A 27,832-nucleotide genomic window follows, 5' to 3' on the forward strand; every position below is an offset into this window, starting at 1 on the left:
AATGGTGGTGAAGACAAATACATTTTTTTCCCCCTAAAAGTAAAAAAAAAAAAAGAGCACAACCCGGGACTCTGGGTGTTTATTCCTCCAGAAGGTCCGGCTCTGCACCAACACTCTCTGATAAGAGCAGCTGAGCAGTGGCTCTGTTCCCAGCAGCGACATTTGAATTGAACACATTCCCTGTAGGCTAAACTAAATAATGAGATCCTGCATACCAGACATCATGAAAGTGGACAGTTTATCCTGATTTACAATTTAAATTTGTTTTTAAAATCAATCCCCATCTAAGCATCCACATAAAGTACATGACGTAACATTCACAATAGCCTTATTATTACTACTAGATCTTACTTGCTGATCTTTGGGTCCCAGAAGAGCAAACACCAAATGTGACTTGTAGCAGCATGACTTCAATTTCTACTACACGTGTCTGATCCTGGTTTAGTTGGTGTGTTCCCAGATGTTGAGCATGTATCCGAATCCTGAGCAGAGCTAGAGGCTCCACACCTAAATTTTAATTAATTTTCATAACGCTGTTATGAAAGGGAAAGAATCTTAAAATCTGGCAGAAATCAAGTGTTCTGGGTAGGATTTCTTACCCGTTATGCCACACACTGGGTCAGGACTGTACTTATATAACATACGTGTCCCAGGACATATAATGGATTGGAACTGGACCAGAATTATCCAGCGAAGAAAAGCCACTTTCTCTACCAACAAACTGGAGAGATTTAAGAACGTGGCCTCAGACTTGGCACAAATATGGAAGACAGTCACGAAGCTGAATGTGGGCAATAAACAACAAGTCACGCAAATGTACACTTCACATGCAACGCAGTTGGTGATTCACTTAACCGTCTGGCTGAAATCTTATTCCCTTTGGCCTTGGTTACATATGGCATCATTTCTTATTACAGCAGAGTAGAGACAAACACACAAGTGAAGCTCGATGCAGGTTATCAATATAATACTCACAAATTACACCATGCAAGGAGAATCCAAGTAAACCACTCTCACTGCCAACTTCATTTGAGACAATGGAAACCTTTTGGTTTCCCCTCCCTTTTGAGCAGTCAGAACACTGCTCCCTCCTTACGTCAGCACTGCTCCCCTATTAAAACAATATACGAAAGACTTTGAGCAAAGGCCATTAATGACTAAAGGAATTAATATTGAGCCACAGCCATGTCTCAGAGGGTTATGTCCAATTCCCACACTATGAGAGTCTGCTGTGTAGCAGGCCTTATGACCACCAGCGTTGTCAGGGCACAAACGTTCACATCAGGACCTGCATGTTTCCTCTTAATTGGGTGCCTTTCATCAAACAATTACAAGCTTGCCTCTGCCAACCAGCTGGGAAGGGAAGGGCTCGACAGAGATAACACGATTACAACACAGTGGACGAAAGCAAGTAATATCAGAGATGCATGAGGGCAGCAATAGAGATATGAAGTCTCAAATCACCCTTTTCCCAAACACATTAGGGTTATTTTCTTTTATGAAAATAATGAATATTTGTACGTTCCTGCTGGTCCAATGAAGATCTGCAGTGTTTCTGTTTTCCTTTATCGTTATAAATTAAACCCATTTGACTTAATTTCACTGTTTTTGAGACAAATGAGCAAATGTAAGATGAAAGAAGCAAGAGTTTGTCAACATGCAAGGCATTTTTCCATACTTTGTAGTTTAAACAGTCGATAATTTGACAAGTAACTCAGACCAGAATGAAGATGGGACACTGCTATGTTGTAAAATCCTAAATATATGTGAATGTACGAAGGTACAGTGTGAAGCCCCTATGAATTAACGGTCCTTCTGCACAGGTGTTTTCATTTTTGGCTGAGTGGACCACTTCTCAGCTCTGTGTGTGATTATTCTGACTCTCACATTAGATGCACCTGTTAAAATTCCCAGCATAAACTGTAGCTTGAACAGCAGAGATCTAGTCAGCCTGAAATCACCCCTGTATGTGTGCCGGATCTTTAAGGATCACACCACTAGTTTGGCAAGTTTAATGTTCTTACTATTATAAACCATTTACATATATATACCACCAATTGTGCACATTCAGGACTTTCACATTAGGAGGTTGAGGGGGTGGAGGTGGTATTATTGCAAGCCACAAGGCTGCCAGATATGGCGGGACTCTTCCAGCCAATTTTGTATTGACCAAAACAGGTAGGCTATACACACTATGCAGTTTTGGGAAAGACATTTTTATCAGAAGAGAAAGATCTTCATTGACTGTTTTTTTATGCCTAAACAAACTAAACAAATAGAAACAAATGTCTTCTCTAAACCCACATAGTGCCCCTTTAAGCCAAGCCAGGATGTTTTCCTAACCCTAACCGACTGGTTAATACGCCTAAAGCAGACAGCTTTGAGCAGACAATAAGCACAGCGTTGTGACGAAAGAGAAATACAAAATTGAACCAAAACAAACGTAACGTAGCAACATAAAGAAAGTTAGCCAACATTTATTCTGGCGATTGGGATGGACAAAAAAACATTGGACTTTGTGAAACATATTTGTTTCTCATTTCTGATCGCTTGAGGTTTTTTTTAAAAGCATGACAACGATTGTTCCTTAACCTTAACCATGTGTTTATTATTAAAATGACTAACCTAGACAAAGTTTTCATTTTAACCCAAACTACGAAGTTTCCCTAACACCTAAAACGTTTTTTTTGTGCCACACATAACCTCAACCATAGTGCTGTCACATCATAAAAACTGGTTTATTTTCAACAGAGCTTTCTAACGGTTTTGGAAGGCACAGACAAATGCTTTTGTCCTGCTGATCAGTTGGACCAAAAAATGCTTTTTTATGCCATCCTACAGGGCAGGGGAAAACAAAAGATTTTGTTGTTTAATATGGAAGACTGATGGATATTATTTTTGTTTGTCTGAAATACTCAAATCAAGTAAATCAAGTCTGGAATTCACAGGGACCAAGCTGGTACGCAGAGGGATTAAACACATGGACTTCAAAAGAATCTTAAACAGTTCAGGATGATTTTTTCTTGTTGTTTAGAAAAGATACAGGACTGGTAACAAACAGTTGGGCAATAACTGACGGCAACAATGTTCAGTTGAAAAGGTTTTGGACTGTCTACCAAGCTGGGAACTTTTTCGTCTGCCTTCTCACCCAAAATGAAAATCTTTACTACCTACATCAAGAGAGGAGCTTCCAGCCAAACGGCTAATGTCACCATCAGCCTCGCAGGTGAGAATCCAGCAGAATCGGGCTCCAGGTCAAGGGGTGAGTCAAAAGCCGTTCCCACTAGACCAGGGAAAAGGAAACACTCATCAAAGACAGACAGGAACATCCTCACGTGAGACTTGCAACATGAGGGCTCAGGCCGTGTCGGAAAATCTCCCACGGTAGCTTTTACTTTCCATTAATTGTGTCAGCTATTTATCACAGCGAACATCAAGAAGAGAGAATTGAATATAAACTAATGGCTCCTTGAAATGAGGGAAAAACACACTCAGAACTCTAAAACATGGCAACAGCGTTTGTGAAATGGTAGGCTGTGACATGAAATATGTTCTTTGTAGTAAATGGGCTGAAACATGCACATCTATCATTTTTATGCATTTTTTATTTTATTTTATGTTTTAGTGGTCTGAATAACACTGAATCCACTAACATTTTTGGGTCTAATACAGGTGAGTTGATTTACAGCATTGTGGGTTATACTAACATCTTCTAACATTACAAATCCGAGCGTATTAGCTATTGAAATATTCTGGCCGCGTACCAGAACGGCCTGAAAGATTCATGTCGTGTTTATGATGGAGTTAGCAGGCTTGTGGCCCCTGGGTTCAAAGCACCACTCTGAAACAAAGGAAGATGGAGAATGACCTGACCCGGCTCTGCAGTGTGAAATCACTCCCAGGTCACATGTGTTTTTGTTCATCCTCTTCACCTTGAGGTTTCAGAAGATGGAGCAGATAGCACGCAATGGTGCGGCAGACCTGCTAAAGGCCACCTCGCCAGTCCAGATGCAGTCTTTCATCTTTTTTTAGCAGCGCAGTTGCGGTGACGATGATTTCTGCACTGACAGAAAGCCTGTGTATGATCATGAGCATGCTGTTGCTCGGGGACAGAGCAGGCATGCTGTTTATTATTCTGAATCTGGAGGATATTTCATGGAAATATTCTCTGCTAGTCATGGGGTGAAAACCTTTCACGCTATTATTGACAACTTCTCGACAGCGAGCCAAGCGACTCCTCCGGCTTGAATTGGCCTGTCGTTTTCACAGTTAGGCCCATGTGTGCATATTGCAAAATAATAATTGTCCAATTTATCACATTGGCGGGATGGTGAAATGCTCTGGATAAATAAAATTGGTAGGGTCAGGAGTTGACAGTAGACAGTCACCCCATCGAGATCAAATGAGTGCCGTTATGCTCTGAATCTCCTCAAGTTTTTGGTGATAAGAGAAGCGCAGTGAGGCTCTCCAGACCAGCTCTGCTGTCCCTGCACAGATAAATGGCTTCCTCTTTTGAAAGGTCCCACTCCTCATTTGGATAAGCAGCATAATCAGCAAAACACTTTAACAAACGATTCCCTCATTAATGTCCGCTCTAACTTTGAAGCGGGGCATTCTTGTTTGCACCCCGAGTCAGTTTGGACATAGTCCATGTTCTGTTGAACCTTTGAAGAGTTGAAGCTTCATTGTTCACCAGCACATGGGTTTAGAAACATGTCAGTCACTCCAATTATTTTGGCTTTGGCATAAATAACATGAAACAGGAATTTTGTTAGTGGGAATGAAAAAAAAAAAAAATCTGGCTTTGTATCTCCCCAAGTGTTTTATGTCCGAATTACAAAGGAACATCCCAGCTGCAGAGTCACATTTTTTAAATAAAATGATCCTTTAGAGTTTTCATTTATATAACTTTCAAGTCTCACAACAGATGGACCAAAACAGCGAGACATAATTTAGAGTGGAAACAGAACTTAATGACCATCAAAAGCAGATGGCAGAGGAATGTCTTAAAATGTTGAAAAGATGTCCAAATATAAAGACTTCTGGTCCTCTCATTGATGTGAAATTCACATGCAAAATATTCATGAATTGTACATAATGCTTCCTTCTTGTGTTTTAACATTTCAGACAACTAAAAGGCCTCTCATCGCTGAAAAAAAAGAGTTTTGTCTTTGGATGTGGTCATCCAACCGTGCAGAAACGTGTTTTATCAACATCAGAAATGGTGCGTAACTATGACTTTATTCCAAGAAGTGTTTTAGCACCACAAACATTTGAAATATTTAATTTAGTAAAGATTAAGCTTTTCCATTGTTAGTAACCATCAGCTGATGTCAAATTAAAAGCACCCAACATGAAGTCGCCTGCTGTTTTCAATTACACTACAGTTATCCAGACAAACTGAAACACAATACAACATATGGTTACACTTATGTGCTGTACTCATCTGAGTTATATTTCACCATCCAGTTGTAAACACTCTTTTATGTTGGTGAGACAAAGTAGTTGTACTTTTTCCTATGTAAAAAAATAATTAGAATATAATGAAAATAGGAGGATAATTGGGAAAAATGTAAATATTACCCAAAAAATGTGTGAAACTTGATCGCTGCTGCTACATGACTGCCAAAAGCCATTAATACGTAGGGATTTTTGGACAATAACCCAATGACTGTAAAGCTTATTTCAGTTTGGAAAGTAGGAAGCAATGGCCTGCAAACTAAAAGGAAACATTCTTGAAAATTTAAACTTCACCATGTCCAAAAAAGGCAAAACAAATGAATTTCCAAATGGTCGGCACACATTTCCCCCTCTGTGCTGTGAGGACTGCAGTTTTGAGGACATGTTGCGGGAGAGCACAGACCTCACAGTCTATAGGCGGAAGCCAGTAGACAGGTAGTTCATAAACATGTGAATGATGTCAGTGATATATCCGACTGCTTTGGTTCTGTTTTCTCCGTTGCTGCATGCTCTTTCCCCCTCTCAGGAAGTGAGCATGCAGAGTGGTGGTGGGTCGTTGCTGAGACGAGGCTCACCTGGGCTGGTGACCTTATTAATGACGGGCCTGCTCATACGTTTACTTTGTCTCTCTCTGCTCCTGTCTGTTGAACATACAATGCTATGTTCTACACTCCATTATGTAAAATGTGTCATTTTGTTGTTATTAGTTTAGATGCAATTTTTTTTTTTCAATCAAAGCTGCATGTGCGTTCTCCTTCCTTTTGTCCAGTGTGGAGGAAGTAGACTAGTGGTGGATGTTTTTCGGGGTGAGGGCGAAATAAATAAAAAGGGCACCAGCTGTATGCGTTGGGGCACCAGCGGCACTGGAGGGGCACTCCAAGAGGGCACTTCACCATATTTTGTCCACTGAAGGGGCAGACTTTATCATGTAACTACCATAAGGGCAAGCAAGAGGGGACTTTCACAGTGTTTTTTTCAAACATTGGGGCAGCAGTGTGTTATAGCACACTGTAAAATACTTGCTTAAATAAAAGTCCTGCAAGGAAAAGTTTGTAAGTGACTATTATTCATACTTCAATGTAAAAGGATTGCAAATGGTGTGTATTTTAGGGATTAATGAGTATTACTTTCTCCATTAATGGATTGATTCTTTTGGTTTGTAAAAAAAATAAAAATAAAAGTCAAAATAGTTGCCATTAATTGTTGGGGAGTTTAACTAAAGCTGTCGGATAATTGTAATAGAGTACTTTTTACTCGTATATTTCCCCCTGAAATACTGAACGACAGTATTTGTGTAAATGTAGTTAGTTAACGTTCGATCACTTCTTTTGTCTAAACCTTGAACTGGTTCATGAACAGTGTACAAAACTGAAAAGATGAACTCAAACACAACACCTGAATGATCTTTATGTTGCTTGAGACAGGAAGGGGTTATAAGGTCACTTTAATCTCTGATAAAAAAAAAAACTCCAGTCAGAATTATGAGGCGTTTCTGAGGAGATACAGAGACACAGTGACACACAGAAGGCTGAATCATCCCACCATAATTTTTCCAACTAGTGCTTAATCTATAAATTGTCTTATCTTTGGGAAGCTACAATTGTTGAAACTTTCCTAACAACCGTCAAACAAGTCATCTGGGAAATTACACTAAGGAAAACTTCTGTTGGCTTTATTTCCATTTGAAAGTTGGTTTGGTTGATGAACTGATGTCTCTCAAAGATTAGTAGGCCTAAAAAATTGTGTACATTTTCTTCCCTTTGCATCTTCAGACTACTTTCTTTTCTCCATAATCACTAATGTGTTCTTGTCAAATTTATATACAAAAGAAAACATTAGTAAATGGGCTTTTGACATCTCCCAAATGTAGCCGTCAGACAAAAATCTACAACGTGCTTGTGATCAATCATTGTTCGCCAAGTTGTCATGATCAGTCATTTCTTAAGGCAGTGCTGTTAGCAGGGTGATTGGTGTCTGTACTGACTGTTTCTGATCAGGCTGCAAAAATAGTGAAGAAATAATTAAGAATGTTCTCATATATGATTAGCACATCATGATTAGAATTTCCTTCTGGCGAGAAATACATCCCTTGTGAGCACAAGTTTTATCCTTGTAGTCCAGTTTTCTTCCACATCTAATCATACAGAAATGCAAATCAGATGGACTGCAAACTTAAAGCTGCTATACATCACTGGAAATTAGCTGTTCTTAGTTTATTACAGGGGTTATCTGCTGTCAATTCAAGATTGGGCTTCACCAAACGAGTATTTTCATTATCGATTAACCCTCAGAACCCCCCTGTGGGCAGGTTTAAAATGCATGATTTCTTTTGAAAATTACACCATTTGTCATAGCCAGAGGCTGTAAAAACAGGAATTAGAGTTGGATTTTCAATTTTCTGATGGTCCATGAACTAACCATGTACTATAAAAGCCATGGTCAGTAAACATAACCAAATCTAAGCTTAAAATATTGTTGTTTGACCAAACATTTAAAACCCTGCAAATTATTTTCATATTTAATCAATTGTTTACTCTGTACAATGTAAAAAAAAAATTGTGAGTCCAAATTGACGCTCTTAATTTTTTTCTTTTGTCCAACTAATAGTAAAAAACCAAAGAAAAGCAGCAAAACCTTACATTTTAGAAGATGTGCAATTAAGTGTGTTGTGGCTGGCTCTCAGGAGTCATTCCCATGCCACGGCGCAAAGTAAAAGGTCGTCTCTACCTCCCTCCTCTTCATTTTGCTTTTAATCTGCATTGACGCTGTTGCACAGCATATAAGCCAGTCATAACACAACTTTGGAAAAGGGCGTAGACTTAACAGTAACAGATTAAATTTATGGACACAATGGCCTAAAACTGAGCCCACCCCCGACTGTCAAAACTAAATGAAACCTGAGTGCAGAGAAAAGGCTCAGAGAGTTCACAGAGTAGTCGTGTGTCAGGAATGAACTTTTGCTGGGCCATCCGGTCTGTCTGTGTGCACGTGAAGACGTGAACTTTTGCTCCGCGCACGTAAAATCACTCGTTATGAGGATTTGTACTTCACTTTTGCTGCTTGCGTGATTTGCCCTTTTTCCTCGTCTTAATACGGAAATGCCACGATAAATCAGCCCTAGATTCGTTTGCTTGTAGTCACATCCAAACGCTGGCAACGTTCTTGGGATGTGAACTCTAAAAGGTAACAAAAACAAAAGAAATAACGGAGAATGTCTCCAAATTCTCGGAAAAACAAGCATCTCACTGATTTTCACTTTATTTCCCAGTTATTTCATGAAACGCTCTGCTGTCAACATGTTGTGCAATTATTGCTTTCAAAGAAAATCATTAAAAGATTTGCCACAACAGCCTGGATGACATCAGTGAAGGAGCATTTTAAATTAAAGCAGTGCAATAGCAAGAGCTTGACTGAAAGGATGAAAATAAGGTGAGAAAATGTGAGATAGAGTTCTTTTATTTGAAATTGTGTTCTGCTCGTCAGGCTCCAGTTGAGTTTATTTCCCCATTTTGCAGACCCTCAATCCTGGTGTCTACATGTCATGTAACTTAATGAACATTTAGTCTTTCTCATTACATGCACTGTTAGTGGTCATTTAGTTATTGTCTTCTTTAAGTAGCCCTCTCCCGCGGTCACTGTCATGTCCTCAGCCTGTGGTCTCCGCATCGTTAGACAGGAAGATAAATGCGACTGCTATGGATAGCATCATTAATAATTAAAAGTGACATCATCGCGTGGTCTGCTTAACAGCAATCAGGCCTCTCTCTCTGCAATACTCAATGCAATCCAGATGTCTGTTTGATTAAAGGCTTAAACGTGATTGGAGAGGGTGAGGAGGGGCCAGGCGCAGCACAGGTCGACCTCTGGATTCTAAAACAAAGAGTTTTGTAAATTTCTGTTAAAATAAAAACATATGGATGGAAATCCTTACCCCATTCTTCTCCTACCCGTTTCTTCTCTGATGGTCGTCACCTGGTTTTAAGCAGCAGCACTCGATAATGAAAATTCTTCTCTAATTGGATCCACTACTTATCGTAAGACATATTTCCTACTTTAATAGTTGTGGGAAATTCACACACTGATATTTCCACGCTGCTGGAAGCCAATTGGACAGTCAACGCTTACTTACAGGAATACTATTTGTTGTAATCAATGTATTTAGCCAAGTAGCATAGCTCCAGGGATGGTGATTTTTATCTGATGTTAATTCCACCTGATGGTCCAGACTGAAATATCCAAGCTATTGGATGGATTGCTAAAACAAATCCTCGGGTCCCCCGGCTAAGACTACTAACTTGGTGGGCCGACGACTTTTCTTCCAGCGTCACCAGCAGGCTGAGGTTTTTCGCACCCTGTGAAATATCTCCACATCTGATGAATCGATCAGCAGAAAACGTTTTCGCTACCCTGACTTTTCATTGAGCGCCATGAATGCACGTGTGGTTTTGCGTGAAAAGACTCAAGTAATGTAATCGTCTCCCCTGGATGCCCTTCCAATGAAGAAAACATGGTGGAGTGCCCTCTCTTCACTATGACTATATGACAACTTTCTGTGTGCCGGTGCACCACCACATACAGCTGGTGCCCATTTCATTTTTTCTCGCCCCCGCCCCTCAAACATCCTGAGTCCACCACTGGTACCATGTCTGGAAAAGTAATAGAATCAAACCATTAGCCTTGTTAATATTATCTACACTGTATAATCTGACAGTGATCTTACTTAATGTTACTTAAATAATCTTACTTATTTAAGTTTGCTGAAACTTTTTAGCTCGTACTTCTTAAATCTAAGAGTCTACTTTACTTGGTAATTCTGAGGTCATCGGTTTCTTGACTATTTTAAAGTAAAGCCGACTATTAAAGTTGACAGTGTACATGATTAAATCAATTAAATCAGCAGCACTGTTTCAATTTGTATCATTTTATTGTTTCATCCGCCTTATATTATTTAGACTGTCTACTAGAAGACTGTCAAAACTCCATAGCGACGTTGACGAAAATTGCAATGGATGTGAACAGTCAAAACCGATTGTGTACTGTCTCTAGCTGCAGCGGCATTAGAGGAGTAACTGCACATGATTTTGATCAAGCTAATTTTCTCTCAAAATAATATTTCAGCAGGCTGTCTAAACAATAACGCTGAAGAGGCCTTGAAAGCCTCACAGCGACAGATGCAGTCATCTGGCAGTGCCACCAGGGACCCACTCCCCTGTCCGGCAGAGAGGGATTTAGGTAAACTAGAAAAAACAAAAAAACATCAAAACACACCTGTCACAGGCGTGGATGAATTAAGCCTACCTCGTTTTTTCCCCTTCTCTCCCCAACCAGCGTTTGACCTGTGCTGGCCACGAGAAGACGCGGGCGGTTTGGACTGACTGCAACCTGAACTGCCACATAAAATGACTCACCTGACGCTGACTGGGCGTGAGCGTCCTCAGCTCACATTTTCCTCCACCAGTTTTTATGAGAGCAAAGCCAAGGTTGAAACTAAAGCACAAACCCACCCAGTGCTTTCGGGCCCACTTGTTTTCTTTAGCGTATATGTTGCTGATGCAGGATGGATAGAAGGATGAAAAATGAGAATCACTGACTCACTTTGTTTGCTTTACTGCGTCTAATGGCAGACATGATGTTTATCACGTAACTATGGTGGCTCCCCTTAGTTCTGTGACGTGCCGTTTTCCACGTATTAGGGGTCATTTAAAAGCATAAATATCACTAGGAGATGTAATTATGTTTTGTTTTGACCGTGCAGGTACCAGATTGCAGTCCATTGGAGAAAACACTGGGAAACTCCCTTCGCTGTGTGTCAAGCTCTCCTATTCTCTGCGGGCCAAATGTTCTACAAGGGAAACCATCGCTCACTGTCTGAGCCTCTGCGAGGATTGCAATGATGCTATCTGTTGGTGTTAGCTTGACGGGTGCCACACATGTAGACTGCGAGACCCGTGAGGGTGGAGGGCCAAGAGAGCCGTCGAGCCAGTTACACAGGGAAAGGTCGTACAGCAGGAGGTAAAAGATGACCTCAAGTGAAAACACAGAACAGGGAGTGTGTGTGAGGCCTGTCCGTCAACATGTTTGTGTGTTTGTTTTACCAATTAATTGTTTGTTTAGTTCTCGGCATGCCGTCTGACTTACGAGGTCAAATACAAGGGCAACATTTTCACATTTTCCCCTCATTTTGAAGGGAAAAACACGGTGAAATGCATATAATGTTCTGGCCTGGAAGAGTCAAGAGCCGGGTTTCTGTGAAATTATCAAGCGCATTTGTAGGAATTTTGAAATGTCGCTAAAAAGAGTGAGAATTAGGAGTAAATACAGTAGGCAACGCAAAGTGTAGTTATGTCAAAAGGTGGTGGGAAATTTGCATGGCTCTGATAAAAAGAGCAGAAGTAGAAGTTGTGAAATGGAAACGACACCAGTTGAAGAAAAGACAAAGCCTGTTGTCGCCTTGGCAATGTACAAGAAAAAAACTGAGAGAGTTCTTCTTCTTCTTCTTCTTCTAGCTAATCAGTCATGCAAGTTAAGTTAAATGTTCGCTACATCAGACCTTACCTGAAAAAGGTGTTTTCATTTGCCATGAAGTGTATTAACACTTCTGAAAAAGGCAAAAAACTCAACACTAATGATTTAATCTTTCACGTTATCAAGATGTTTTTGGAACTCAGGTGAAGTTTATAAACTCAGAATTTATTTTCCCAAGTATATTTTTTTACATATCCTGGAATATTTTCCTACATAGACAGAAAATGCATCATACTGTGTATTTAAATTGTATAAAGATAAATGGATGAAAGTGACAATGAGAAGTTAAAGTGAATTTCATCTCAAGATTGATTTCTTCATGTATGAGTACTTTTTTCTTTAATTACAGTACACTGTAAAAATCTGTGACTTCACTTAAAAAACAAACAAACAAACAAAAACAAAAAATGAGGAAACCTCAAAATCAGACACTAATCATTTTTAGCTGTTAAACATTTTTGGTAATTCTGAGGTCACCGGTTCTCCGACTTTTTAAAAGTAAAGTCAACTTTTAAAATTTACAGTGTACGTGTTTTGATGATATTTTCAGCACGATCTAAAATAACCTTCATGCATGTTTATCAGGTTGACCAGCTGAAAACGAATGCAGTGTCATACAAAATACCTGCAATAAGTTGTTATTGCTATAATGACGTATGGTAATAGTTTGTCTACCCCATATCAAGAAGGGCAAGCTACATAACAGAGACAAACATGTAATGCAACGCAGCACAAAAGGGTTAATTGCACGACTGTTGTATTAGACTGCATTTGTTCAAGCTTGGTGTACCTGAATAACTGGCCAAACTGGAGTGTATTTCTGGCAACAACATAAATGTCATCAGCATCAACAGGGTAGTTATATTGTCACACTGTAAAAAATAAAATCTCATAAAAACATCTTCTGTTTCATACACAGATACCAAAACCAAACCCTCCAAATGAGGGAGAAACACAAATATTTAAAACTGAAAATGATGCATGGTAAATATTTGAACTGCTACAGCGACTTTGAAAAGACGCAAAACAAAACTGCATCATTTCGAGGCAGCAAAACACAACAAATACTTCTATCTGTGTTTAGACATCTTAAATTTATCTTATCAGGAGGGACTTCTGCTTTCTAAACACAGCCAAATCTCTCTTTCCTCTGTGGTCCGAAGAGACACGCAATGCAGCCCCCTGGTTTCAGGATGTCTGTCCTCTGTTTGAAGTTTATCTAACTACCATATGTATTTGTTTTCCCCAGCAGAGTAAATGATGATTCTCTCTGTCCACTTATCATCCGCCCTCCCACCACTGCGCATGTTATTTATTATGAAATGACACCTCACTGTCCAGAGAGCCTACTGCAGTGGGCATGATTCATGGAGGCAGACGGTGAGACACAGGAAGGCCATTAAAAATCCTATCAACATCATGTCGCAGTTGGTGGACTGCGAGGGGGAAACTGGATAGCCGGTGAGAAGTTTTATGTTCCAGCCTGTTTTACTAATGGGGAGTCCAGATCAAGACACTGTAATCCAGCCCTTATCCCAAATATGACATGATCACATTTTTACATGAATCATCTGAATGTCAAAGTAAAGCTTCTTGATGAGAATTAGACTGGCAGATCGATACCATTCTCATGTCTGAATGGTGAAGTAAACATGAAGCTACAGCCAGCTGTGGTTGCGACTCTCAAAACAAATTAACCACCGTTTTACAGCTGCATCTTTCACAATATAAGCTTGTGGGAAAAAGTCATTAGGGACCCAGTGCATCATGTGATGTTGTAATCACACGTCTGGCCACTATGAAAGTTGGCTTCAAAGCCTGGTGTCCCTCCTGCAGGCTTGGTGCTTACTTAACCATTCACATCGCCATACTGGCCCCACACTGTCCCTACCGTTCAAGGGCGTATTGCATCTTGCAGATGCATAGCGTTGATTTCTGAGGATGTCTAGAACCAACACTCCAAACCGACGCAGGACACGCGAGGTACACATCATGCGTGCGTGAACACGCTGTTAAACGCAAGTGTATTTCCAGGTTTTAAATGATGTGCGAAAGTTTAAAATGCGTAGACATGACACGCAAAATGTCTTTCATAGTGATGTGCTGTTTATTTGCCATCCCGTGAAATCACATTGCATGGCAACCTCATGGTGACAACAAGACTCCAACATGTATATACACCCATTGAAGAAAAAGTCTGGCGTATTGTTGTTTTATAGATTAAACAACCGAGATATGACGTGTTAACTCATGAACTTTCAAGGCATTGGTAAGCACATTTCTTTGACCTTCGGACAGCGCCAGGCTGTTTCCTCCTGCTTCCAGTCTTTTATGCGGAGGTAAGCTGACCAGCTGTTGTACGTAGCTTCATATTTACTGTAAACACATCAGAGTGATATTGATCTTCTCACTTAACTGTTGAAAAAAAAAAAAATGTGAATAAGCAGATTTTCCAAAATGTTAACTGTCTGACTGTGTCAAAGACAGAAATGATCAACATGGCATCACTAAAACCATTACAGAAACTGGGCAAATACACTGAAACTATCCTGACAGTTGCAGATGCCTGGTCTCAAATGACATCAGTCTGAGCTAAAAAACATTCAGCATGCAATGTTTATGAAACTAAATCCTTAAGAGCCCAGAAATTTCAGCTCAGTGATAAATTTCCTTTTTGGATTGTTTCAATCTTTGAATGCACTTAGATACACATTCTGGCTGCTTTGAAGACTGAAGGTGGACATATGGCTTTCCCTTTCCTCCCTTCAATTTACTGATACATACCAGGTGTTATACTTTTCATGTCGCCTTCTCAAGATAAAGGTTTCATTCCTGGAAGAAAAGAAGAAAAAAAAAAAACACCACAGTGAGAGAGGCTGCCTTTTTCCCCCAAAATATATTGTGCTGTTAGGGGTTATCCTGTGGCAGAAATGAATTCTAATTTCTTTGTCTAAGAGGCAGAAGGGGTCTGTTGCATCCCATGTGGCCTTCAGATGTTTCTGTTATTACCACTGTGCTAAGACAATTTATTATCGACGAGTTCCCGGACACAAAGCGAAGAAAAGAGGCATGAATTTTCTCCTGAGACACGCTGCAGAGGCCAAGAGTGCAATGGACAAAAAGAACAGAAGAAAGAATCTGGTGCTCAGCTAATGAACAGATAAGAAGGAAGGAATGAGAGGCTTTGTTCATTGCCTGTCAGGTTGTGCTGATGGGTGTCTCCTTTAAAAGTCAGGGGTGGTCAATATCACACACTTCACAGAAAAATGCATGGAAAATGTGGGGTTAAGTTCTGCCGTTGGCTGTTTTGAATTTATCACAGCGTTACACTCAGGGCTGTCACACCATTGTGGTAGAGAAGGAAAAAAGCTTAATTTCTCTGCTAATTTGGAGTCCCTGTAGATCAGAGGGTGTTTGACAATGAGCTGCATGATGTAATAGTCATGTCTTCAGCTAGATAAAGCTGCCAGGACAGGCCCTTGTCACATTAATTAGTGTAGGTAACACCAAACACCAACCCAGTATGATTCACCCGGAGAAATCAGCAATAACAAAGGCCCGTCCTCATCAGACTCAGATGAATCATATAGGTGGACTCCCTCGCCTCAAAGTCCTATTACACTCTGCTATGTTTTACTGAACCCAAATGATCCAGTACCAGATGTGCAAATCCATACCAGCAGCTCACTAAATTTGTGTCAGCCCATATTGGAGTGTAAATCCTCCAAAAAATGCCTCTTAAAGCTGCAGCGAGGAGAATTATAGTAACATTAATAGCCCTGCCCTATCAGGAGGGAGTGTAAGAACAAACCCGGTGGATGTCAACACTCCTGTGAAGTCTGTGTCACTCTTTTTCATAATCACATTTAAAGTTTTAATCAGATTAACCATGTACAATACAAGCTTACCCAATGTGTGGTCTCCTGCCCTAAACCCCCACCCAAATCCTATTATTACCCATTTTAATTACAGGATAATACCTGTGGGATATTGTATCATTATTGTTGCTAATATTATTAATGTACAACTGATTGACACTTGCGTCACATGCTCTGTTTTGGAGATGACAAATATGTCGACAGGGACTGCTACTGTTCATACAGTAGATGTGTTTTTTAAATGGGAAATAGGCTCTACTATTGAATCCCTCACATTCCACACAAGCTTTGGCAGTCAGATGTCAGCAGACAGAGCGGACAAGCTTATACTGGAAGACAACAACTGTTTCTTCTATTTCCACGTCATGCGAAAAAGTGAATTAATTCTGATTCCGTTGCTAAATCTAGAGTGTTATTTTTAAGACGCGCCACTCTAAATTTTTCCGCGTTAAGTCTTAATGGGCTTGACTCCTGTTATTTTATCTACCGTGTTCGGGGTGCTAAATCAAACTGTTTCTAATTAGAGGGAAGTGAGTGCAGGGAGAGGCTGGGAGGTCTGAGGAAACCCAGCCACTGAAGGTGTGAAAGATGAGGACAGATGTTGTGTTGTCTCTGATGGTGAGGTCACTTTGATGGCTTTGACCTCATAAGCGCGAGTCAGCAGGACTCTCGCAGCCAACAGGTCATAAATATATGCCTGGGATCGGGAGGCAGACATTACCAACATAGCGCTGCATGACCTAATGATCTGGCAAGCTATAGACGGCATAGTGTGTTGTTTTGGTGTGCCCATACTACCATTCATTCACACAGCTGAAGAGATTTACTGTTGTCGTGTAGTGCAAGTAAAGGTGATGCTAATCAAGGAGTTTTAAAATGTTCTCTTACATGGTGGTGGCAGGAAAGTGTTTTCATATTGTGTTCTTATCCAAGGGGTGAAGATGTCCTTGACCTAATGCTTGCATGATGGCAATGGAATTACGAATGGGCTAATTGAGCACTTAAGACTCATTATAAAAATTAGTGTTGGTCTGACCATGACCCCTTAGTCTGTGTTTGATAAATTACCAAGAGTCATGAAGCAAGAAACAGTGATACACTGCCCACCGTTGGCAGGAATGCATACTTACAACATGGTCACCATTACACCACACATCCATCACCTGGGCCTGTAGGCTTTTGGGGAGGTCTGCTTAGTGTGAGCCTCTCTCAGAGTACAAAGATGTTCGGGGACCGCAAAGTCCGATGACGTCCACAACTGCTCTCGAGCTCTTCCCCGTTGTTTTGCAAAATGACTGTATCAGTGATCACGTCCCCAAACAGGTCAGGCAAATCCAGTTGCGAAGCCGCATGGAGGATTTATTAGAACCAGATGGGCTGTGCTCCCTTACAAGCTCGGCCGAGTCGAAAAACACTGGGCTGGCTTCTCCCAGGCCTGCTCTGGGGGAACAGAGAGCGGCTGGTCCACCCATTTCCTTTCCTTGCCCTTCCCAGGCATGTCAGAGAAGAGCCAAGCCAAAAAAATCAGACCTGCAGTGGCTTTTGGACAGGCTAGGACTCGAACAGTGTGGTAATTACGCATGGCAAGAGGGAAGGTGTGCGGTAGAGAGGAGGGGGCCTGCCAGGCGGAATCATCCCGTGCCAAAGGCTTTAAAAGAGCCACAAAGGAACTAAAAGAAAAATAAACAAACAGATTGCTAAAAAGCCATTGCACTTTTTTTTCTTCTCTCTGACATTCCCTTGACACTGACTGTCAAAGCAGAGGTGGCTGGTTCTCTGTGTTCTTTGACTATGAACAGTGACATGACATTAGGCCCATTAGGCAAGTGGGTTGTGAGCAGAGAAATTGACGAAGCTAAAAGTCACCATCAATGTGACCTGTTCCACTGTCTTACATAATGCATCTACGAGGCCATGGTCCTATCTTGAATGCTTTGCCCCCCTGACATTTCCAACCAAGCCTTTAAGTCCTTCAATTATTGCCAACAGCAATTTACACTTGTCCTTACAACTCGATTACTTCTGTCCAGCCACCTGTTTTTCATTGGCCAGACATACTTCTGGTATCCCTCCACATCTCTCTGCTGCAATGACTTAAACCTGGCTGGCAAAAGTACAGTTCACATGGGTTTTTAAAAGGCCTTCTCTTGTACAGGAATCAAAAAATTAGACCTTTCTGCATTTTGGTGAAACTACAGAATGTGTACTCTTACTGTTGCCAATCATGGCACATGTTATGACTCTGTGCAAGCATAGTTTTTTTTTTATATAAGATGATTTCAAAACAATGGACAAAACTCAGGTCAGACTTAAGTCACAAAACAGCCCAGATGCAACCCTGACCAAGGACCGCTCTTTGTGTCCCGTGTGAAACCAAAAGTCAAAGTTCACTTGTTTTACCTTACGTACACAAATTGACAGATGTAACTATGAAATGGGACGACCCTTCAAGACCCTCATACGTCATCAGTTGTTGTTGATGGCATTTATGTAAACAGTCGTGACTGGACATTTCCAACAAGCTGTGATTATCACGTAATTTGCCATTTATCTGATAGAGATAGAAAAGCATGGTGGCCTGCAATTTGTTCACAACTTTAAGCTATCAATCAAGTCATCAAATCAAAAAGGAGCACTGCTTCACTCGCCACTTCACTCGCCACTGGCAGTGCTTTATAGGCATTAGTGCTCCTAATCTACCAGTCTGCACTAATATTAAAGGAGCGACACCAAGTGCAGCAACTTCACTGCCAACAAGAATCAGGACATGCTACCTCTCGGCGTGAACATACAAACGGAGGTGTAGGGCTAAGTAGTTGTGGCAAAAGGTGTCTTGGGATTGGGCCTTGAATTTGATGGCAGAGGAATTTCAATTTCTGAGACGTATGCATTCAAGTCTCAACTTTTTACTAAGACAATGCAAAATGTAGCAAGACTGCAACGAGCAGGCCTAGTCACACAACTTGACAAAAATACAACACAAGTTTGAAAGAAATGTTCAAGGCACTGTGAATTTTTTTGGACTGTCCTCCCCAACAAAAACAACAGCGTTAGTCATTTGACTAGGTGCCCCAAAATGATGCGTTTGCCTTCAAAGCCGTAATCTGTTCCTTAACCAAGAGTGGGTTTTGGTGATTTGGAAAGTACACACAAACGATTTTGTCCGGTTGAATGTTGCATCAGATAACTAAATGCTTCTAGAGGTCATTGACAATTGGCATTGATGTATTTTGCCGTTTCATTTGGAGGACATGTTGACTTCTTCCTGTAAGCATTTATAAACCTGACAGATTCTTTGAGTCACAACTGTTTTTCCTCAATTACAGCAAGATTCTATTGATTACATAATTTGTTTTTGACTCAAATGATGACGATGTGTTTTGGGTTCTATGTGCTTGAGGTGCTTGAAGATACAACCCTATATTGGACTCAAGTTACCTCCAGCAATAAGCATTGTAGTTTTTGTTTGTGTACCAATATTTAATGTTCGGGTGGATTTAATGGACATTGCCTCAGTTGTTCAGTTCGGTTTAATGATGAAGCTGGACTCAGCTATGGGACATCAAGGCTCAGTTCTCCCATTCTCCCACTGGTTCCTTTTGACATGTCTGCATGAATCACAAACAATATTAGATTGTGCCGAAGATGAATCTGCAGAATGATTCATTCTCACCGATTTTGGGTGCAAAGCATTGCCAAACTTTATTTGCTCATTAAGGGCCTTGCTTATGATCCTTCACAGGGACCAGAAACCATTCAAAGATATTTCCAAACAGGTGGAGAAACTTATGAGTATGGGTGGATTTCCTGAGGAGAAGCATAAAATAGAGCAGAATACTGGAAAAGCAGCACAGCCCTATTAAGAGGATCTGGCGTTTTCTCCTGTTTGTAGTATAGCAGTGGAATAATATAACATTACACAATTTTGTTTTGGGTGGCCTTGCATATCCCCTGAAGAAAATATAAACAGCCGCTGTTCAGGGAATGCCCAAACATAATTCATTGCTTGAGGAGAGGTTTTTCCTTGCAGCTGCCATATTTTGCCATGACAAGTACATGTCTCAGAAGGATCATGTTAGAGAAACATTGGCTAGAGGTACACTTGATTTACACCATGAGTCGCTCGAAATGAGAGGGGCTTTTGTTGCTCGACACAGATCGAGGAAACAGGTAAGTATCAAGGCCAAACCCAGAAAAACAGCTTGTTTCTGAGCTACTGTTTCTTGACGTCAAGGACAGAGGCATGTCTGCAGTCGCTTGTGATGGACAGTTTGAAAGAATTAAGGACAGGATGGCTAATAAAATGACTGGAGACCTTGGAGGAAGAAGATAACAATATTCATTTCTCAGAGGTTTTTGTTTAGCACCAGTTTGCCAAGATTCCTAATTCCAGCAAGGCCCATCGAGTCTACAAGAACGTGAAGGATTTACATGCTATTTTACATGCACGCTGGTGTGCTGCATTGCGATGCCCAGGAACAGCCAGCAGCCTAATAGGTAGTTAAACTCAGCCATTAGGAAGGTGTTTGCCTGTGATATGCCACTCAGTGGGAAGAACATCAGTCAGCAAGTGAAGGGGTCAAGTCAATACATTATTTAAAGTGTCAGTGAAAAGGGAATTCATAGGTTAAACAAATAAATACAATGATACCTTCCCTGTCTCCTCTCGTCTAAGTTGTTTAATGCTGCTGGACTGTGGATTTCTTTGTGAAGGACTGTGGTCAGATTTTCCAAAACAGGCTCGGATTGGATTTTCCGTGATAGTCCAAAGTTTGTGACCTTATTCATGTTCTTGAGTGCCGTGTCTCCGTGCCTCTCTCCGCTCCACTAACAGTAAGTAACAAGTAGCTAATGAGTTTAGAAATGAAATGCTAACATGAACTAATGACCGGCTTCCAGCACAACGCAGAGGTTCCAAAGAGCTCCTTTAAATGTCTAAAAACAGCAACAACTTTGTTATATATAACAATATTCAAACTCACAGAAATCCACAGGTTTACTCATGGTAACGGTGCGTTTCCTTTGGTTGACTGTCAGAATGAGGGAGCAAGTCTGTGAATGTGACTATACTTAACGTGAATAAAACCAGAGACGTACATAAACCCCTGACAATGGAGGTCACCTCGTTGCTGCAGTCAGGTTGATAAACAGGAATAAACATACATTTCAAGTTACATGTAGTACGTATAATTGACTTCCTTGCTGGGAATTAGATGAGAAGATCTATACCATTTTCATATCTGCACGCTATATGTGAAGCTAGAGCTAGCAGCTGGTTAGCTTAGCTTACCATTAAGACCAGAAGCTGGGGGAAATAGCTAGCTTGACTCTGTTCAAAGGTCAAAATACACCAAACTAAACCTCTAAAACACATGTCTTGTTTGTTTGATCTGTATTAAAATAAAAGTGCAAACAAAAAAGTTATTGATATAGGGATTATGAGTAGGACTATTTCTTGGCCAGGTGCAGTGACTTCCTGGAAATTGTGTACTGCATAGCCTTGTGTGAAACCACAAGCTGCTGTTTTTCCACCATGTTTTTTGTATGTATAAGAAAACATAAAATAAGGTGTTAATTAGAGAAATTTAGGTGCTTGTTTTGTTCGTGTGGACACAGCTAAGCTAACTATCTGCTGGCTGTAGCTTGACTTTAAAATCAACAAATATTTGAGTGATATTAATCTCCTAACCTAACTCTCTGACAGAAAGCACACATTTCTTTTTTCACTAAAAGCAACCTGCTGTACAAGATGAATGGCCACTTTTCTCCTGCAACCCTAGTTTTTGTCCATGAAAGTGACTCAGTTTGTAGATTCAGTAGGTGTAGAGCGCAAAGAGAATAATAAATGAAACCCTATTAGAGCAATTGATGACCAAATTAAGGTTGATTACAGTTTAAAAACACTGACAAAATGGACAGGTTTAATGGCATTCCTTTACAGCATCTGGTGTGAATATGTTGTATGTAGGTCACGCTTGGTTCAAAACGAGCGTGAAACCATTTTTATTTGGATGTGCTGCGTTGCCACTGCCAAGTTCTGCAAAAGACACACAAATAACTTTGCAAGCCCCTGATGCATGCGAGAGCGTCTCCCTCTCTCCTGAAGGTTGGCGCGAGCACTCCTGTCAAAGCAACAGCGAGCCTCTTGATGTGGTCTGTCATTTCCTCTGAGCTGGACTCGCTTCAGCACGGGGGTTCGAGGAGTGTGGGAAAACCAGTGTGAAAGAGAAGAGAGGAAGTGTGTATTTATCTCTGTTGGTGGGGCATGATTCCCACTTTGATCTGTCTGCAGACCAGCTCCTGGACCGCCTTGCGGGCGGCAGAAGCCATAAGGTCACTGTGTCAGCCACAAAGGGTTGAGCCTGACGTTTGGCCAGCACCTGTCGAAAAATCAAAAACACTCGTGCATCCAGAGGAAAGGCAACAGGTGCAGCCAAAAACAGGCAGCTTCTAGACTTGTTGACCTTTGTTACACTGTGAATGATTGACAGGTCAATCCAAAACATATCCACACATTATATTATGTTGTTCAGTGTCATGACAGCTTCCCTTTTCATCCAAATCATGTATTATTTATTATTGATCACTCAACAGCAATCAAAGGATTTAAACACTGTTCTTCACTAATGAATCGTGAAGTAAGTTTCATGGAGGTTTACAGTAAAGGATATGATATCATGGGGTTTGGTCTCCTTTGTAGCTATCCATCTTCAATCCATCTCCAAATCTTAGTCACTGAGCAAACAATCCTCTATTTGCTCTTCTCATTCAGCCAGGACCGGCTGATTAAATGATCCATTTTCCATTGTCTGGAAAATGGTATATTTAATTAAAGCACAACTACTTGTCAACACCTCCCCCAGTGTACAGAGGGAGATAATACTGTTGTGTTCACATGTCATTGTGTCTTCAATCTGTAGGCGAACCGCTCTTAAGTCTGCATTCATAGTGGTTTTCCAAACGGGGGTCCCGCGCCAGGAAGCGTATTTCCCAGAATTCAGTTGCATCTGATGTTTGGTAATCGTCTCCTCATGCATGTATATCTATACTCAGGATTTCCAGCTGCGGGTACACCCAGACCCTCTCCACCGCCTTCTGTGTGCACATGGAGGAAGTCGGTCAGTGAGAGTGCAAGTGGCACATGGTCGAGAATGGTGGCCTGGGAGCAGATTAGCTGCTCCTGTGTCTATCTGGTGCTGACAGTTCACACAGGCCTTTTTTTCCACTGCCCCTGGGCGTATCAACACACTGTTTCCCTTCTCAGAGGGCTCTATCTCCCGGCCTCCGAGCTAAAAAAAGTGGAGACCTACTGAATACAAGACATGGCTCAAAAGAAAATGCTCATACAGCTGATCCCAGAATCCCAGACATAAATTCAGATAGAAAACACTTCTTCTGATTCTGCTGGAGAACTCATGTGTGAACACCGAATCCAGGGACACGGGCAGTCAGTCACAGTTAGGGGTGCTGAGGGGTCAGTCTGTATAATGATGTCATTGTAAATGGTGCACGACATTGATGGTTTGTTTTTTGTATCGATTTCCGTGACCAGAATAACTTATATTTAATACCTATTAACAACAATTTACAATAATCTGAGAACGTTTTACACTACGGCAACTACAGACAACTCGAACACCAACATACTACAGTAAGATTCCCCAGACTTCCATATACAATCACTCAATTTTGTGAGTTGTTGAGTTAGGAGAAGCTTTGTAAACATCTTGAAACTCTGTCTATGACAAATACCTAATCATTCGGGCCTTCTTGTAAATTCGGCATATGTCATACATCAAGTCTTTTTGTATTTGTGTAAAAAACATCGACCTTGTTTGTCCCAGTGATGGTTGATTCTTAGCGCAAAGTGATACCAAAACAATACCACATTAGGATGAGGTTAGAGTGGTGGAGGGATGTGCAGCAGCAAACAGTGTTGGCACAAGGTGACAATGGGAACACTGTATACCTGAAAAACTACGATGGGTATTAACTATCCTTGACTTGAGGTGGCATGTTTTATTGCTGGTTTGGCCTGTATGCCTCCTCTCTTACAGTATACTATTTCCCTTCTGCTTTTTTTTTTTTCCTTTTTTCCTGAAACTGCTTATACTGCTGTCTTGACAAGAACTCCCTGGAAATAAAGGATAAAGTCAAAGTAAAGAATAAAAACAAACTAGCCAGCTGCCACACAGCTGTTGGTAAGACAGTGACTGTGAAGCACGATGCCAATTAGCTCATGCAAGTGTGACTGAAAACATATATATATATATACAGTATATATATATATAAAACACTATATATAAATATGCTCCATATGTTATGTTGTGATATTTTCAGATTTGCTGTTTTAGTTTCTTCCAATTCGTCCAAATTGGGAAATCATGTTCTGTGGAGAACAGGTGAATGGGGTCAGGCTTTGAACCAAAGTACATATAAATGGAATTAAACTTAAGAGACAACTCAAGGTGCCCTCTGGGGTTTTCTTGTAAACATACAACGTTTCTGTTTACATGATCCAGCAATACTCATCAAAACACATTGTATCCTTGTATCTTTGAGGTCTAACAAATGTCTTGAGTGCATTTCCTTCCTCATAAAACATCTGAAACCTGCATTGCTTACATCCACGTTTGCTTGTTGAAAGGCTTCTTCTTTCCTGCCTTTGTTGGCACATTGCTGTGTTTCTTAATGCCACCTGTGGAAGAATGCTGAATCACATGTGTGTAAAAACATTGCTCCACAGCTCTCCTAGTGGTGAACAACTCCATAGACATCCCTCACAGCCCACACTACATATTCACAAGGACTTTTGTTGTAATTCTTAAACTCTCCAAATAGAAATGTTAAAGGAGCAATATGTAAGAATTATTATTCAAAACACAAATATTAACTGAAATAAAGAAAGTTAAAAAATGACAGAATTGACGTCATGTCAAAGATGCTTATGTGTTAGGTTGCAGAGATATCTACTGAAGTTAGCATGCTAATCAGCTATCTTTAACCCGTCTTGGCTCCTAATTCCACTTTCTCTCACTCCCACAACACTGAGGTGGTTTTCTTGCCAGGTTTGGGTCCTGGCATCCTGGAGTTAATCCCCACTGAGGCCCTCCAGATGTTGACTGATGCCAAACCTCCCTTTCTCTCATCTCCCACTCCAAACCTCTGTTGTCCCTGCCTGAACCTGCCATGGCTTCGTCGTCCCTTGAGTCAGAGACCTGGTTGAAGCCCATGTAAATCACCTCAGTACGGAATTCCTTGTCATCAAACTGACATCCGTAGTTCTCTGAGGCGGTGATAGGTCCTGGTACAGCTGTGTTCACAGAAACGGTCCTTATCCCGGTTTCTGTTGCATGCTCACGTGATACTGGTTCTGGTGACCTTTCTGGCCCTGCTCCCTGCCAGCATTTCTCGCTGGGTCCACACTATCCCCAGCCTGAAACGCTCCTCCATAGCAGTCCAAACCTCCTGTACTAGCAGTCTAAACACCTACCGTCCCCAGTTGCTCCATGTTCCCAGTGCGGGTAGAGTCAGCTAACAGGACTGCTAGCGTGGATTTTAAATAGAACTAGATAGTGACTGCAGAGATGGCACCCATTCAGTCTAATGAAAATTGCTCGCCTGGCGCACACCAGAAAAGTTTTAATATCTTCAAAAAGTTATGCGGCCCACGGTTATGCGGCCCATGCGTATATGCGTAGCAGACTTTCCCGCCCGCTGGCCCCTGCCTACGAGTTCCTGCTCTGCCCATAGACTTTGCATTGTGATGACGTCACAGTTTTACAAATATTGAACATCCACAAATCAGAAATTTGTCATAATTGAGATGTCCTGTGAACAGTTTTACAGATGTCTCTTTTATAATGGTGCACTATAATGGTGCTTTTTCAGCCTACAGATCATTTTTTGCTGCAATACCGCAAGTGGCCACTGGGTACATTTGGAAGACAGGTTGAGCAGCACCCTCGCCTTCAGGTCTGTTTTACATTCTTGACCGCCAGCTGCACATCTAACTAAACTAACTACAGTAAGCAGCAGTTCTTCTGGTGATATACTGCCCTCCATTTGTTTGCAGTATGATTTTGAAAGGTGGCCACTTCTTTCATATTGCATCTTTTTAAAGTCATGTCACACAGAGTATCTGTCTTTGGGTTTCTTGAATTTGGTCATTTAATTGGACCCATCCTTTTTCATTTCAAACAAACCTCAGCATAAGGAAACACAATTGCTTAATGTGTTTCCTCTGCTTGTCCTATCAGAGATAAAACACAGCTACATCTGCCATCAAGACCATGATATTGACTCATCTTTGGTAAACATGTGTTTACTGTGGTTATTCAAGGTCAAAAACACGTAGTGGTAAGCATCCGGTTCCTCCACACCCTGCGCCTTCACCCCCTGTCTGGCTTCTCAGTTTTTACTCCAGTCACCCATTAGAGCTCCCATCTGCTTCATTATCTTTATTAATGATGTTTTTTTCCCTTTCTGTCACATCAGAGGTTTTCACTTATGGCTCTGGTGATACTGCCGGTCATTAGAACAGCTCAAAGTGTGGGATCCCGTCTGGAGTGTCTCACTCAAAAGGCTGTCAGGCCCGAGAGGCTGCTAAAGCTCCAGCAAACTTTCAACAGTTGTCTCAATCAGGACCCCGTGTTGTGGAATATGGGGTTTGGAGAGACAGAAAGTCTGTGGGCTGTAATTCTCCATACGGATGGCTCACCAAGTGCACAGGAAAAAGTGGTCATATTATTTGGAAAAGCTTTGAAGGGGAAAATTAATGAATATTCAGAGTGGATGTGGGGACAGAGACAGGCGTAGAGAATTCATTTCGATTGGAATGAGCTTCTCATCTCAGCAGAGAAAGAATTCCCGAAGCATGATAAAATTGTACGTGTCCTTCCAGCTTTTAATCATTTAGACATATCAAATCTCAAATCGCTTTAAAAAAAGGGAGTAAAACTCCAGTTGTTCCTGATTAGCATAAATAAATGAGAAGTAAATGTTTGTATTAGAGGCCTTGACAGTGATGGAGGGCTGCAAAATTTCCATTTGCAGTCACGCACAGTAATGTCATCACTTAAAGGGAATTTTACCCCCCTGTAGATTAACAATCCCAGAAAGCTTTGCAGAGCAGGTTCAGGCACCTGACGTCACGTGCTGGGCCGGGAGTAGGGTCTTTAATATAGAGTGGCAAGGGTGTGGTGCTCTGAGCTCGGAGACCATTAAACTGTCACCACTCTATTTCTGTGGTGGGACTACAGAGAGTTTTCTCTCGTCCCCGGCAGCACTGGTAATGATGAGATTTGAGGTTAGTCAGCCACTTTGCCGTGTGTGTAATCAAGAGTCGAGATTGCATTTGCAGCTACTGTTGAGCTGCTGCAAGTATGTGCACGTGGAGGTGTTGCGAGCACATGTTGTTCATATGTGCTGTTGTGCGCATCGATGAGGTCAAAGTGGGCGAAAGTGTGGCAAATACAGTAACGTGTAAGTTTAGCAGAACAAACTTTTCAACTGGCTGACTGTAAATCCAGATCTCTCTGATAAAGCAGAATTATAGTCCTTCACAAAGAACAATTAAACATAATTGCCAGGTATGCGTGCACCATCACACAGGCATCTCTGTTAGACAGTGTGCTGATCGGTTACTATAGCAGCAAATGTTTTTGTGTTAATCACTGTCAACTTACAGTTTACAGCTCACTCAAATCAAGGGTTTCGCTGCAAAGTGCAGTTTTGCCCTTATTACCATCTTATTTTAAAACCGGGGTGTCGCTGACTAACCTTTAATTTTGTCACGTGGAAGGAAATATCAGTTTAATTATGAAAATGCCTTTATGAGAGAAGCCTTCGAGGTGGTTAAAGATCAAAAACAACTGAGTCAAACCCTTAAAAAAATGATGTAGCTGCAGCTCTTGGGTATGCGTAACCCTTCAGGCAGTGTAGTCTGAGTACAGGATGACTTTCTTAAT

The sequence above is a fragment of the Pagrus pagrus genome, assembly GCF_965226575.1.
Source record: "Pagrus pagrus genome assembly, chromosome: 12".
In the NCBI taxonomy this organism is placed as follows: domain Eukaryota; kingdom Metazoa; phylum Chordata; class Actinopteri; order Spariformes; family Sparidae; genus Pagrus; species Pagrus pagrus.